Raw genomic sequence first — 16,245 nt, forward strand, 5'->3', positions numbered from 1 at the left:
AGAGATACCCTCAACAGCACTCTTCAGGTGGGTATGGGTTGGCCCTAACCAAGCACAGTTGTTTCCTCTGGCTGTCAGAATGCAGGCTCTATGATAGCTGTCTTCATTGTTCTATTCCCAGAAGGCACAACAGTGCTCGCCACCTGGAGAGTCACTACCTTAGAGTGAAACCCGCCACTGAATGAGCCTTCATGCACATGAAGCTTCTAACCAGCCCTTCAGTGCTTGAATTATTTGGGATATTAGTTAGAGCAAAGTCTAAGTTACAGGACCAAAGAGATCCCCAAATACAGTGAGTGGGCTAAAGAAAATAGAAGTTAATTTCTTTTGCTCCATGGGCCATTCACAGGCCTAGTTTCCTTTCATCTCATTGGTTGGCCATCCCTGAAAAGATTGTCTTTACCTAACCATAGGCCATCTATGTTCCAGCTCGCAGGAAGGGAAAACAACAAAATTGCTAAGCAAACGGGTCAGAAGCAGCACATACAAATTCCACTCTACTTGACTGATGAAAAATTGAGTACCTGACCTCATCTAGTCACCAAAGAGGCTGGGAAATGTATTCTTTAGCTGGGCACCCAAGTACCCAGGAAGAAAAGTTTTGTGGGCTAACCAGCAGCCTGCAATATCTCGTTCTCAAATAGAACAGTCAGAAACGTGATGGAAGTCCATTTGAGAAAAGCCATAACATGAAAGGGAAAATCAAAACAAAAACATCTAAGCAAAACAAAACAAAAACAAACAAACGCAACACAAACAAAATACTTGGCCGAATCAGAGACACAGGGAGGATGGGAAATCTAAACGAACCATCCAACCCTAGAATTGCTGTCCCCAGGTAAAGGGAAATGGTCTACTGTCCACAAAAGCAGAACAAGATGGCTGTTAGGAAAGACAGGTAGAGATGAAAGGATTAATGTTTTCCCCCAAAGTCAAGAATAAGGCAAAGATGCCCACTCTCATCACTTCTAATCAACACTAGGAGGTCTTAGCCTATAATAGGCAAGAAAAATAAATAGGGGCATTTCGACTGGGAAAGAAGTAAAACTGTCTTTGTTTATTGTGTATGTAGAAAATCCTCAAACTGATGCAGCCGTTCTGGAGAACGGTATGGAGGTTCCTCAATAATTAAACATAGAACTACCCCGCGCCCCAGCAATTGCACTATTAGGTATTTACCCAAAGGATACAAAAATACAGATTCGAAGGGGCACATGCACCCCAATGTTTATAGCAGCATTATCAACAATAGGCAAACTATGGAGAGAGCCCGACTGTCCATTGACTGATGAATAGATAAAGACGATGTGGTATATATATGCAAGGGAATATTAGTCAGCCATCAAAAAGAACGAAATCTTACCATTTGCAACGGTGTGGATGGAATTAGAGTGTATTATGCTAAGTGAAACAAGTCAGAGAAAGACAAATACCATTTGATTTCACTCGTATGTGGAATTTAAGAAACAAAACATGAACATATGGGAAGGAGGGAGGCGAGAGGAGAGAGGAAAACAAACCACAAGAGACTCTTACCAATAGAGAACAAACAGGGTTGACAGAGGGAGGTGGGTGGGGGGTGGGCTAGATGGGGGATGGGCACTAAGGAGGGCACTTGTGATGAGCACTGGGTGTTGTATGTAAGTGATGAATCACTGAATTCTATTCCTAAAACCAATATTTCACTGTATGTTAACTAACTAGAATTTAAAATTTTTTTTAATTTTTTTTAACGTTTATTTATTTTTGAGACAGAGAGAGACAGAGCATGAACGGGGGAGAGTCAGAGAAAGGGAGACACAGAATCTGAAACAGGCTCCGGGCTCTGAGCCGTCAGCACAGAGCCCGACGCGGGGCTCGAACTCACGGACCGCGAGATCGTGACCTGAGCCGAAGTCGGCCGCTTAACCGACTGAGCCACCCAGGCGCCCCTAGAATTTAAATTTTTAAAAAGTCCTAAAAAAAGAAAATAACTATTAGAACCAATAAGTGAACTTAGCAAGGATGTGAAACATAAAGTCAGTTTGCAAAATCAGCAATAAACATTTGGAAATTGAAAATTAAAAATGCTATTTATAATAGCATCAAAAATATGAAATACTTAGGGATAAATTTAAGAACATCTATACAGTAAAAACCACAAACATTGCTGAGAACTTAAAGAAGACCTAAATAAATGGAGAAATGCCCACCACATTCATGGAAAATTCAATATTGTTAAAATGTCAATTCTCTCCACATGGCTCTATAGATTCATAGCAATCTCAACCAAAATTCCAGCAAGTTTTTTTTTGTGTGTGTGGTAGAAATTAACAATCTAATTCTAAAATTTGTATGAAATTGCAGAGGACCTAGACTTGGCCAAACAATTTTGAAAAAGAGAACAAAGTTGAAAGGTTTACTGCACTTGAAGTTGAGTGTCCATTTACCCATAAAACTACAGAATATGTGGTGTTGGCTCTCAACAGAACAGAATAGAGAATCTAGAAATAAACCCACACATCTGTGTCAATTGATTTTTGACAAAGCTAACAGTGTTATTCAATGGAGATAGTCTTTTCAAAACCTGGCACCGGAGCAACTGAATACCTATATGGGGAAGCAAAAGCATCTGACCCTTGGGGCCCCCCGGGTGGCTCAGTCGGTTGAGCATCCAAGTCCGGCTCAGGTCATGATCTCACGGTCTGTGAGTTCGAGCCCCGCGTCAGGCTCTGTGCTGACAGCTCGGAGCCTGGAGCCTGCTTCAGATTCTGTGTCTCCCTCTCTCTCTCTGCCCCTCCCCTGCTCATGCTCTGTCTCTCTCTGTCTCAAAAATAAATAAAAACATTAAAAAAATAGTATTTGACCCTTATCTTATGCAATACACAAACATTATCCTGAAAAGGATCATGGACCCAGATACAAAGGCTAAAACCATCAAACTGGGGCTCCTGGCTGGCTCAGTCTGTAGTGTGTGCAACTCTTGATCTAGGAGTTGTGAGCTCAAGCTCTACTACTACTGAAAAATAATCATAATAAAATAAAATAAAACCATCAAACTTCTAGAAGAAAAGCAAGAGAAAATCTGCATGACTATGTACAAATTTCTTACATAGAACAGAAAAACACAAGCCATAGACCAAAAAAATGTGATAAACTGAACTTCGTTAAAATGGAAACTTATGCTCTTTAAGACATATATATTTTTTAATGTTTTATTTAGTTTTGAGAGAGAGTACACAGCAGGGGAGGGGCAGAGAGAGAGTGGGACAGAGGATTCGAAGTAGGCTCCACGCTGACAGCAGTCAGCCGGGTGTAGGACTCAAACTCACAAACCGTGAGATCATGATCTGAACCAAAGGCTGACGCTCAACCAACTGAGCCATGCAGGCACCCCAAAACACACTGTTATGAAAAGAAGCTTTTATAAGGCCACAAACTGGGAGAAAATATCTCAAGGTATTTACATGACAAAGTACTTGCATATAGTACATATAAAGAACTCTTACAACTCAATAACGATGAAGCCCAATTAAAAAAAAAATTTAATAGACAAAAGATTTGAACAAATACTTCATCACAGCTAACAAACACATGAGAACACGTTCAATATCGCTAGTCATCAGGGACACCTGGGTGGCGTGGTTAAGTGTCTGACTTTGGCTCAGGTCATGATCTCCCGTTTCGTGGGTTCAAGCCCCCCACATCGGGCTCTGTGCTGACAGCCCAGAGCCTGGAGCCTGCTTCAGATTCTGCGTCTCCCTGTTCTCTCTGTCCCTCCCCCACTTTGTGCTCTCTCTCTCTCTCTCTCTCTCTCTCTCTCTCAAAAATGAATAGGCATAAAAATTTTTTTTTTTTAATATCACTAGTCATCAAGGAAATGTGGGTTAAAACCATAATGAGGTGAGCCTGGGTGGCTCATTTGGTTAAGCGACTGACCCTTGATTTTGACTCAGGTCATGGTCTCCCGGTTCATGGGATTGAGCCCCGTGTCAGGGAGCACGTGTGTGCACTCTCTCGCTCAAAATAAATAAATAATATTTTTTTAAAAAGCCATAATGAGATACCACTGTACATCCACCAAAATGATTAAAACTACACGATTCAGCAACTTTATTCCTAGATATCTTCCCAAGAGAAATAAAAACCTAGGTCCACCCAAAGACTTGTATACCTGTGTTCATATCTGCTTTCTTCCTAATAAACCCAAGTTGGTAGGAAGTCAAATGTCTGGCAAGAGGTGAATAGATAGAAGTGTGTGGTAGGCATTGGAATACTACTTAGAAATGAGAAGACATTACTCACACAAGCAACAGTATGAAGGAATCTCAAAACCCATCATTCTGAGTAAAAGAAGCCATGCGTAGGAGAGTGATAATGGAATCACTAAATGATCCCATTCATACGAAACGTGGGGCTCAAACTCACGAACCGTGAGATCATAACCTGAGCCGAAATCAAGAGTTGGCTGCTTACCTGACTGAACCACCCAGGCGCCCCCATAAGGATTTTATTTTGTTAAAGGAAGTAGAATATAAGGTCTGGAGAGCAAAAGTTGTTTGTTTGTTTTTTTAAGGTTTATTTATTTTTGAGAGAGAAAGACAGCGAGAGAAACAGAGTGAAAGCAGGGGAGGGGCAGAGAGAGAGAGAGGGAGACACAGAATCCCAAGCAGGCTCCAGGCTCTGAGCTGTCAGCACAGAGTCCCATGTGGGGCTCGAACTCACGAACCGCGAGATCGTAACCTGAGCTGAAGTTCGACTGAGCCACCCAGGTGCCCCGAGAGCAATAGTTTTTGTCTTTGTTCACGGCTATATCCCTATCACCTAGAATAGTGCCTGGCATATACCAGATTCTCCACAAGTATTTGTTGAAGGAATTATTGGAGACATACAAAAACTCTTGGAGATTAAAAAAAATTTTTTTGAGGTAAAAATAAAATAAAATAAAATAAATCAGTGGAGGGACTGGGAGACAAAACTGCTCCCGGAAAATAGAACAAAAAGATAAAGAGATGTATAGTAAGAGAGAAAAGATTAGAGAATCAATTCAGGCCTGACATCCTACTAAATAAGAACAGAGAAAACAGGATGATATAATCGAATAAATAATATCATGAACTTCAGGACATGAATTTCAGATTAAAAGATCCCTCCAGGGGGCGCCTGGGTGGCTCAGTTGGTTAAGCGGCCGACTTCGGCTCAGGCCATGATTTCACGGTCCGTGAGTTCGAGCCCCGCGTCGGGCTCTGGGCTGATGGCTCAGAGCCTGGAGCCTGTTTCCGATTCTGTGTCTCCCTCTCTCTCTGCCCCTCCCCCGTTCATGCTTGGTCTCTCTCTGTCCCAAAAATAAATAAACATTGAAAAAAAAAATTCAAAGTAGCAATGCTTTCAAATTCTAAGGGAAACTGGTCTCCTACTTAGTATTCTGTACCCAACCAATTGATCAAGTGAGATGTTAAAATCAAGACATTTTCAGGATACAAGGTCCGTAAAACTTTACCTTTCATTCACTATTTCTCAGGAAGCTATGTAAGGATGGGTTGCAGGAGAAGAAAAAAAAAAGAGAGAGACAGAGAGAGAGAAAATTAAAGATGAGACATAGGATTCAGCAAGTGGAGATCAGGTAGGAGGCAAAAGGGGGCTTAGAGAGGACCCCAGAAGGCACCCAGACCAGATGGGAACAGAAGGAAACAGGGTTCCGAGAAGGATGTGGCAAAGAAAAAAAATTTCGTTTGAAACATACTGAAAGATGACTTTATTTACTGTCAGACAATGTAGGGATTAATTAGCAGTGAGTGCACAGAAAAGTAAGCGCGTTAAAAAAGAGGCAAGTTTAATCCCAGGGGGAAAGGAGCTAAGATAGGAAATAGTATCGTAGTATAGTACGCGGCTCAGCTGTGAGTAACATTTTCATAGTCATAATAAGATAAGCCCTTCATGATCTCATAAAATACGAGGTGGCAGCTCTGGGAAGATGGGAGAAGGGAAAGATGATGTGTATGTGGGTGAGCTAAATCTCCCTCTTCCATACCAGGAAGACAACAAGTAATATTTACAGCTGAAAAAAACGGCAGCAAGCAATTGTATACACATGTGGACTTAGAAACACAAAGGGAAACACCAAGAGAAATAGATCAAAGAATTGCAAGCGTTGGCCTCGGGGAAGCCGGAATCTGGGGGGAAAGAGAAGGCATGGGGACTTCTGTTTGTCTTTTGCAGCCTTCTGGAACTCTTGAATTCTTTAGCTGTGTGCAAATGTATCTTTGATTCAAAAATACAATTTAAATAAAGAAGAACGATAATACAAAGGAGGAAGCCTATACACAAGTACGACAAAAGTTAGCCCCCTGAACTGCTACAAATAACCACAGACGATGAAGGTCATGATAATTAGGCGGTATAAGGATATCTATTCTTGGGCAGAAACACAACCGACTTTCAGCTGGAGGGAGACTTCTCTGCTTTTGTATACTATTTAATTTTTGAATGAAAAAAAACAACAACAACGGAATATGTGTTCACAGCAGAAAATAGAAGAGAAAAGCCTACAAAAGCAACTAGAAATCGCCTCTAATGTCAACATTCACTGAATAGTCACTGTTAGATTTTTTTTGGTCTTCCCTTCATTTTTAATGTGTAAGTAGTTGGGGTCAGAGTAATTGGCACCATTGTGCCCTATCTTTTTTCACGTCGTATTCTCTTGTGGTCATGTTGTCATTAAGTCCTTGTCAGCACGGAGGAAGAAAAATAGAACAGGAAGCGAGGAAGGGGAAACCGAGTGCGGCAACAAGGTTTTGGAAGGGGGAGAAGAGAAATTCTTTGGGGTAGGGGCTGGAGGACGAGGCGGGAGAATAGGGTCTTCCTACCCACGGGAGACCCTCCATCCTGTTTGCGGACCGACAGAAATGATCTGGTGGTGAGAATGAGGATTCGGAACGGGGTGGTGCACCGAGGGAGCAGAGTCTCTGGAAAGGTGAAGGGGGGGTGGGGTGTAAGTGCAGGTGGCGCCATTGCAAGAGGAGAGGGAGAGGAAGGGACAGCGCACATGCACGAGGGTTAGGATTTGGTGGCGGGAAAATGGCAGCGCCGGGTCAGATGGCTTCTCAGTGAAGTATGTGGCAAGGTCATCAGTTGAGAGGAGGGCAGAGGAGGACGGGTGGGAGGCTGGAGGACAGACGAGAGGGCATGGGATGTCCTGTGGAGCAGATGCAGGACCACCAGAGAAACCGAGCAGGACTTCCAGGCAGAATCCAGCCCACGTGACGTTTGTGGACATTAAGTGCCAGCGACAGTGCTCAACCGGGTGGTTCTCTCCAGCAAGGGCCAGGCATGGAGAGTGTGCACGGCAGACTGCCTCCAGGGTGAGGGGGTTGCCAGGGGGAGGTTACGGCAACACCAGGAGGGGAAGGGGCGTGGCTAGAAGCATCTGGAACTTGAGAATGTAGGCTGGGCAAGAAGGGGGAAGTTGGGAAGAGCTGCTGGGTAGGGGGAAAGCGGTAACTGACCAGGAGTTCTCACGGAGCTTGCAGAAGCGTGGCTGCAGGGGGACCCGAGCGAGCCAGCTGGAAGGGCGGGAGGTGGTGGTTTGGGAAGTGGTTTTTGGAACTGGAGCTTTCCCCGGGGGTATTGTTTCTGGCGAGGACGAGGTTCAGGCAGGTAGGTCAAGGAAGTTAGGGACAAGTGGGAAGAAGGTAAATGGATCACAGAGGCTTCAAAGGATCTGGGTTGTTTTTTTTTTTTTAATTTTTTTTAATGTTTATTTCTGAGACAGAGAGAGACAGGGCATGAGCAGGGGAGGCACTGAGAGATGGAGAGACACAGAATCTGAAGCAGGCTCCAGGCTCCGAGCTGTCAGCACAGAGCCCGACGCGGGGCTTGAACTCACAGACCGCGAGATCGTGACCTGAGCCGAAGTCGGACGCTCAACCGACTGAGCCACCCAGGCGCCCCGGACCTGGGATTTTTAAAGGAGGGAAGGAGGAGAAAGAAATGGGAATCAAGGAGGACTCTTCTTTTCCCTCCAAGCCCCATGGTATTCAGGTATGAGAGAAGACAAGGTTCCACTGAAAAGGCTGCCGGAGAGGCTGCCCGAGGGGTGGGGTGTTCCGGGCAGAGGTGGAGATAAAGGGGGGGTGGTTGTGAGTCATAGTCCAGAGCGTAGCAGGCCCTGGGAGGGGGGAGGTTGGGAGGGCTGCAGGGGACGAGGGCTGGGGCTGGGGGGAGGTAGGTGGCAATGGAGGTGTGCAGGGCAGGAGCGACAACAGTCAGAGTGACGTGGGGGGACTTCTGGTGGGATGGAGGCGAAGAGGGAAACGAAGCACCAGGAGACTGGCCCAGGGGCCTTTGGGACGGGCGGGGGCCCAATCTCTTCCTGTCCCGAGGCTTCCACCCTTCCATCCCGCGGTGGCTTGGCCTTCCTTGGCAACAGCACCCAGATCCCACTGGTGGGGGCTCCCAGACTCTGTCCCCTGCTCCTTCTCTCCCTTTCACCTGACCTCTTTGCTGCTGGTCCCCAAATCCTGGAGTCTAGGACCACATTGCTTTGAGTCCCCTGTGCTTAGCCCATGCTGTGCTCAAGGCATGCTCTCCAGGCGTATGCCTGACGGAACCGAATCCTTCAGGAGGGGAAAGGGGGAGGAAACACGTCGAATGAGTACCTTCCGTGTCCAGGCATACGTTAGACCACGCTAGTCACGTCTGCGGTTTCCCTAGGGGAGCACTGGCACTCCGCGAATGTTAGGGGTTATTATTTACTCCTCCTGACACCTCACTGGATAGGCCTTATTACCTATCCTCTTGTACGTATTCGTTTAACAAGGATGCTTATATGCCCGCTGTGTAGCCGACTCTGTGTTAGACTCCGGGAATACCACGTGCATATGAGCGTTAGCACGCTCCAGCTTGGTTTAACCCCAAATCCCCAGACCCGTTCTCTGTCCCTCGCCCCGGAGGCGAGGAGGCCAGTCTTTTGGGCCTGCGTCAACCCAACCCGTTTGCCAGCTACTTCCGGGTGGGTGAGGCCCCTGGGAGGCACTGGTGGAAGACGGGGAGAGAAATCGGAGTATTTCTTCATCGCTTCCTGCTTTGGACTGGGTTTCTGGCCGTGGCCCCACTGCAGCCGCTGGTCCCTCCTGCTTGTGGTTCTAGCTCTCCAGGCACTTTGGCGACATTACTCCCCTGTCCCATCTCCCCGTGCCCCTGCCACCCGACACACACAGAATAGGGGAGACACTGTCCTGAGCATCCCAGGACCTCAAACTTGTGCTTAAGTCCCCAGCGGCCTCCTTGGCAGTGGCCCAGGTAGAGCAGTCATTGTGTGTCGTCCCCACCCCCTTCCTTCGGCACAGCTACTGTCTGGGGGACGGCGGGGGCTCCATGCATAGCCTGATGCTGGCACAGTGCTCCGAGACAGTGACAGGTGTGTGGTTCTTGCCTTCCAGGCTTTCCTGGACCTCAGGGTCTAATGCCTGACACATAGAGTGCAGAATATGTTGGCAGGAAGGGAGGGAGATTCTTGGGAATCAGAAGGCCCGGATTGGGTCCCCGCTCTGTCACTCTCGCCAGTGCTGTGACCTTGAGCAAGGCTTCTGTGGTAGGTTTCTCCTCTGCTAGATGGCGGCGGGAGGGCACGGCTCTCCCTGCGAAGGGGTGCACGAGAGGACCTCTGTGCCTGTGCAGATGTTACCTGCCGTTATAACCTCATCCGACCCCGGTCCCCAGGCAGGACACCCTCCTCAGATGGGCCCCTTCTTGCTCCCTCAGAAATGCAGCCCCAGCTGGCAGCGATGAGAAGACTCCACCCTAACTGGATGCCACGCACAGCCAACCCTTCACATGAAAGAGCGAGGGAGGGGCGCCTGGGTGGCGCAGTCGGTTAAGCGTCCGACGTCAGCTCAGGTCACGATCTCGCGGTCCGTGAGTTCGAGCCCCGCGTCGGGCTCTGGGCTGACGGCTCGGAGCCTGGAGCCTGTTTCAGATTCTGTGTCTCCCTCTCTCTGCCCCTCCCCCATTCATGCTCTGTCTCTCTCTGTCTCAAAAATAAATAAACGTTAAAAAAAAAAAAAAAAAAAAGAAAGAGCGAGGGAAAGGCATACAAATGGCACTGGCTCCCCAGCCCCAGGACTGTGGAATAGGCAAAAATCTTCAGCTTCTAAAAGACCGTATGGAAAAAAGCGACAGATGGGCTCCCGGAAGTGCTGAGGAAGCCCTGGGTGGGGGGGTGGGGAGGGGGCTCAGACTCACCTCCGCCCTCCCAGGTGGGGTAGAGAGCCGGGGAAGGAAGGAGAAGAGCCTGGAGGGATGGGGGCCAGGTAGAGACCCCAACAGAAAGCTGGAGGCAGTTCTAGAAGCGCTTTCCATCTCCACTGAAGCTTGGAGGGAGCTGGCACCAGCCAAGCTGCACCAGGGACCACTTTCTTAAGAGGGAGAACTTGACGATGAACTGAAGCTGAGAGGTTCAGAGGTATAGACAGCCCCATCCTGGGAATGTGTGGATGGGGGCAGGGGGTGTTAACGTCCCAGGACGGCTGCGTGGGCGGTGGGCTTTAGTTCCAGCTGAAGTTTGTTGAGCACCTGTTACACACGAGGCTCTGTGTCCGACCCTAAGGAGAAGTAAGGATTGTTCTCACCCTCGAGGAGCTCTTCGCCTGGCGAAAAGCACTTGGATAGGACGGGGTGGGATGTGTATCCCGCGCCTCCTCATAAGCCGTGGAAACACATCCATCACGGCCAAGGAATCTGGCCTGGAGAAGACAGTGTCTTGCTGGGGTCAGGCCTCAAGAATGAATGTCTCCTACAGAGGCAGGCAGGAGTATCTGTCGGGGACTGGTAACCGGTACTGGGCCCATTTTGGAGATTGGTCGGAGGGAATTGAGTCCCATGCTCCAGGGACTTGGACTCCAGGCTGACCTGGGACCAAGAACAGTGCTCCTTATGGCCGCTAGGAGGAGCCAGTGTCCTCAAGTGGACTGCAGGGTGGCGCTCTTCTAGGGATAGGGAAGGGAGGGCCTCAAAGGTCTCGGGGCCTCCCCCAAACACCTGTCCTTTGACCCTGGGCTACCTCCTTCTCCGTCACACACGCGGGTGTGGTGGGGGAGTGAGCCCCCAGGCTCTACGGAAATCGGCAGATTGTGCATAAATCAAAACCAAGCGACTACAATTTCCCAACCCAGAGCATGAAGCGACTTAGGGGGACGCAGTTTTAGCCAATGCATTCTACTCATCTGGGCCTCAGTTTCCCCATCTGTGAGATGGTTTCTGAGGCCCCATGCTCCGTCAAGATGATTTCTGAGGCCCCATACAAGGATTCCGTCAGCATGGGGGTCCTGCAGTTCGCCGGTTCCCAGGACTCCCCTTTCCCCTCTAGCCTTGCCCTTCCCTGACTTCTGCAGGTGCACACCAGCCCTTCCCCCTGCAGAGCTCCCTGCCTCCTTTCCCCCCTCTCTGCTCCAACTTCGAGACATTCCTTTGTGTGTGTGTGGGGGGGGGGGGGGTAAGAGGCAGAATCTCCAGGAGACTGGTGACCTCTGTCAAGATAGATGCTCTTGGCATCACCTGGGCCCCTCAATCCACAGTTCGTTCCCAAGTACAGATTGGGTTTCCCTGCTCTTAAGCAGGCTCTCTGCCCGCACACCTCTCAGGCACCTGCACACCTGACACACGCCCCGACTCCAGGCCGCTCTTCTGCTTGGACTGTGCGTGTCAGGAGGGGTCCCAGCCCCCTCCCAATCAGCCACGCCCGAGGTCTGGGTGTTCCCATCAATACCTGCCTTCTTGCCCTTCCCCCTTCCCTCCCACGTGACCAAAAGTCCAGCCACACGTACACGAGGAGCGTGCCCACTTCTCGCCCTCTTGCTGCTCCTGCCCTAGTTCGGGCCTGCATCATTTCTTGCCGGAACCAGTTGGTCTCTCTGACTCCAGTCTGTCCTCTCTCCAATCTATCACCCATCTGTGCTGCTGCCAGAGAGCTTTTTCTAAAACACAAATCTGATTATGCACATCTCTGCTTCAAAATCTTGGCTGTGGCCTTGTGGCCGAGAAGATAAATCCAAAGTCCTAATGAGGTTTCCACGTGCATTCATGGCCCGACCCTTGCTTCCCAGTCCAAGCGCATCTCCCAGCACGGTCCTCGGTCCACCCATCCCACCTTTTTCCCCAATCCCCCACCACCACCCACCCCCCGCCCCCGATCAGTGTGTGTTGTTTCAGGGTTATTGCCTTTGCAGACATCGTCCCCTCAGCCAAGAATTCTGACCCCGGTGTTCGCTTGGTGAACTTAGACCCCTCCCTGAAGACACAGCTCAAGGCGGGGAAGCCTTTCCCAAGTACCCCAGGCGGGGCTCCTGTCACCCTTCTCTGTATCCCTCTATCTCCCCCGCTGGACTCTAAGCCCCTGTGTAGCTCCCATCTCCACATCTGATCGATGCTCGATGGGCGCTAGGATACAACATATGAGTTTGAACGAGTGAATAAACATATGAATGGCCTGGGAAACTGTGCACTGGGGTGAAATCTTCCCTCTTCCTCGGCTGGAGCCCAGTGAGCAAGGGAAAGGCCAGAGTGGCGGGTGATGAGGTGGGGGAAGGGGGAGAAGCCGGGGAGGCCAGACCAGCCGGGGCCTTGTGGACCCAAATAAGGAGTTTGGATTTTTTTTTTTTTTCCTTTACTAGATCTCAGGTACCCAAAGTTCATCCATGAGCTCAGACTCCTCAGAGTGATGGAGTGTCATCCTTCTCACGGTCGTCGTTACCATCTGACCTTGTTCTGGGGCTCTCCCTTCGCACGGTGACAACCCCAAACGTTTATCTCGTGCGGTTCTTCCATTCTGCCTACACCGACTTACAGGAGCGCTTGAGTTGCAGTCTCGACGCAATGAGAGGTCTTGGGAGGCTTTCAAGCAAGGGCGTGACATAATATGATTTTCATTTTCTAAACATCGCTGTGTCTGCTTTGCGGAGAATGCATTGTAGGGGGCAAAAGTGAGGCGGGGAGGCCAGACAGAGGCTGCCGACGAGGCAAAAATGACCAGACGGGGTGAGCTGGAGGGGTGGCGGCGGAGAGAAGGAAAGGGGGTGATTTGGCATAGGTTTGGCAAGGAGAGCAGACCAGATTGGCTGGTGTATGAGATGTGAGAGGATCAAGAAAGGAAAAGACCTCCGTGGTGAAGATTCCAGAATTTCTAGATAGAAGGGCTTGGAAGGGGGGCGGGGAGCAGTCATTTTATCGGCAGTAGGGTCGGGGAACTTGTATAAAAGCTGTCCCCATAGCAAGCACACCATTTTTATTTAGACTGCATTTTGAAAAAATTTTTTAAATGTTTTTTATTTTGAGACAGAGAGAGACAGAGTATGAGCAGGGGAGGGGCAGAGAGAGGGAGACACAGAATCCAAAGCAGGCTCCAGGCTCCAGGCTCCGGGCTGTCAGCGCAGAGCCCAACGCGGGGCTCGAACTCACGGAGTGTGAGATCATGACCTGAGCCAAAGTCGGACGCTTAACCGACTGAGCACCCAGGCACCCCTAGACTGCGTTTATATGAGACAGGTGAAGAGAGATGCTTCGGGCCATAATGGAGTGTGTGGGAGGGGGCGGGGGGGGGTGCTGCCCCTGCAAACCACTCTAACACTACCACGGGCCACAGGGCCTTTGCACGGAAGGCTCTTGCCCTGCCGGGGCCTTGCTGGGGTCTTGCAGGCGCCTCCAGGGAGCCTTGCCAAAGAGATGACTTCTGCTCCCTCCTCCCCCACCATCACTCGCTACCGTGTCTTACTTTCTTTGTTGCACTTGTCCAAGCGTCGGCCTAGGGTGTCTGGAGGGCAGCCCCCTTCTACAGCTTTTGGTGCATTTCGGAGGCTCCTTTCCACCTCTCCTGCTCCAGGGACCTTGGCAGGTTTTGATGGAGAGAGGAGCCAAGAACTGAGCCTTTGGGAGAGGGTGGTGCAGGGGCCCCACCCCAGGGAGGGAGAAACAGGAAGGCCTTAGACTTTCAAGCTGGAAGAAGTCTGGGCCCCAGAAGGTGGTAACTGTCCCCCTACCCCTAGTCTCACCCCCTCCCCCAGCTCAGCCAGCTGCTGGAGAGGGAAGCTAGGGAGGAAGGAGGCCGGGTGATTAAGAGCTCCGGTTGTCAGGGCTGGGGCCAGGGGGCACGCCCCCCGGGTGACATTTTCTCGCATTGTGTCCTCAGAACAAAAACGAGTCTTATTTGAGGAGTCCGAGGGGGGCGGGGGCTGGGGGCCTAGGCGGCCGAGTGGAATCGTGGCTCCAGGGAACAGCCATTACTCATCAAAGGCCAGGGCAGCCCGCGTCTTTGTGTGCCCTCCGCAGCCCGCCCGTGCCTGGCCACAGGCCCCTAGCCCTAGACTGCTCCCCGCCCCCCCCCCACTGTCCCACCCTCCCCAAGAGCCGGGCTGGAGCGGAGGAGGGGCTGAGGATCGTGTGTGGGCAAAGGACTGCTACACACACAGTTGGGGGGGAAGGGGTGACCAGGGCGGGCTTCCTGGAGGAGGGGAAGCGGGAGGAGGGAATGGTCCGAGCTAAGGGGGATTAAATGGAGTGGGTCGGAAGACCAGGGGGTGAGCGCAGGGAAGGAGGAGGGGGCAGAACCTCTAAGGTGTCAATTCAACCCCCGGATGCAGAGTCCTGGAGGGGCTGTGGAAGGGGGGCTGCTTCCTGCTAGGACGGCTATTTTGGGGCCTGAATCAAATCAAATCCGCCGCAGCCCCCAGAGCCCCCAGCAGCTGCGCAGAACAGCTGTCCGGCCGAGGGCGCAGAGCGGCTGGAACCTCGCTTCCTGCCCCCCACTGATCTCTCCGGGGCTGCCCAGGGGGGGGGGGGGGGTGGGCTGCAAGGGAAGGGGGAAGAGGAAGGGAAAGGGCTGTGGTGCCGAGTCAGAAACCTGGGCTAAAACCTTGTGCCGGGCCACCTCCCGAGCTGTGCTGCCTCGGGGCAGAGGCTGGCCTCTCTGTGCCAGTGTTGGAGGGGCTCCAGATAATGGGGAAGGAGATCACCCCAGAAGCTCTTCTCTGCACCCCCATCCTCCTCTGAGCCCCTGCAAGGTAGCTCCCTCACAGTTCCAGCCCAGCTCTACCCTCCCCTGCTCCAGGAAGCCTGCCTAGTCTTCTCTGGATGGGTTGGACCCTTTCCTGATCTGCCCCCTCCCCCTCAAAGGCTTTTCACCAGGTTGCCTTGGTCTCTGTTTTGGGGAGAGGGTATGAGCTGGGGCAAGCTCCCCCATCGGATGGACCTTCAGTGAGGGGAGGGGTGCTTTCAGAGTGGGAGATTTAGCGAGGAGGGGAACAGGGGCTGAGTCATTAGCTTAAGGCTTCCAGGGAGGCCGCGGACGCATCTCCTTCCATCTCCTTCCTCCAAACTCAGCTCCCTTCCGTCTCCCAACAGACCTGGCTGATTTTTTTTTTCCCTCTAGCTGAACCTCCCAGCTCTCCACTTGGGCTTGACCTGCCGGCGCTTGAGCGTGTGCACGCCGGGAGACAGGTCAGCTCCAGGTCCGGTGCCTGTTCAGGCTCCTGACGTCACGGAGGGGACCCCCCCTGTGCATGCATGCCAACCAGAACGCTAGAGGCCAGGGTGTGTCCGGGAGCTTGGGGAGAACACTGGTCCCCTACTCCAGGAAGCCTTCCTGACACAGGCGGGAAGGAGACCCGCTCTTTCTCTTTGGTCTACTCTGGCTCCGGGCCAGGCAGTGTCCTCAAGTGTGACCAAGACTGGGGTGTACCCTAGGGCAGCGCTGTCGCTCAGGTCACAAGTCTATGACAGGGTCCCTCATGCCCATCTTGTGCAGAAAGAGCCCCATTGTCCTGGGGGGCATAGCTGAAGGGTGAGTTCAGAGCCCAGAGATGTCGGTTGACCACTGGGCTGGCCACTGGCCTGCTGACCGCAGCAGGAGGGAGATGGGGAAACTCCCTGGGCCGCTTGTTGGGGAACGGCGCTGGCTCACACAACTGCACACACACAACCGTAAACCCACAAGCGCAACCAGACACGGCCATCCTCACAGAGGCGCATCCACTCCCAAGGCTCCCCGGCGTGTGCAGGCGCACACACACACGCACACGCACGCACACACACACACACACACCTGCCCTCAGGACAGCCCAACAGAATTAATACCAGCCCCTCCTCCGCTCGCTCTTTCCGCGTTCCTGCTGGCAGGTGCTCCATTCTTTCCTTCCCAGAGCTGGTGAGGCAGAATCTCCCCACCTTCCGGGGCTCCGGACGTAGCGCCGGCAAGGGGAAGCAGGGTTGTGGCACCTG

Source organism: Prionailurus viverrinus, unplaced genomic scaffold (assembly GCF_022837055.1).
Source record: "Prionailurus viverrinus isolate Anna unplaced genomic scaffold, UM_Priviv_1.0 scaffold_35, whole genome shotgun sequence".
NCBI classification, from domain to species: domain Eukaryota; kingdom Metazoa; phylum Chordata; class Mammalia; order Carnivora; family Felidae; genus Prionailurus; species Prionailurus viverrinus.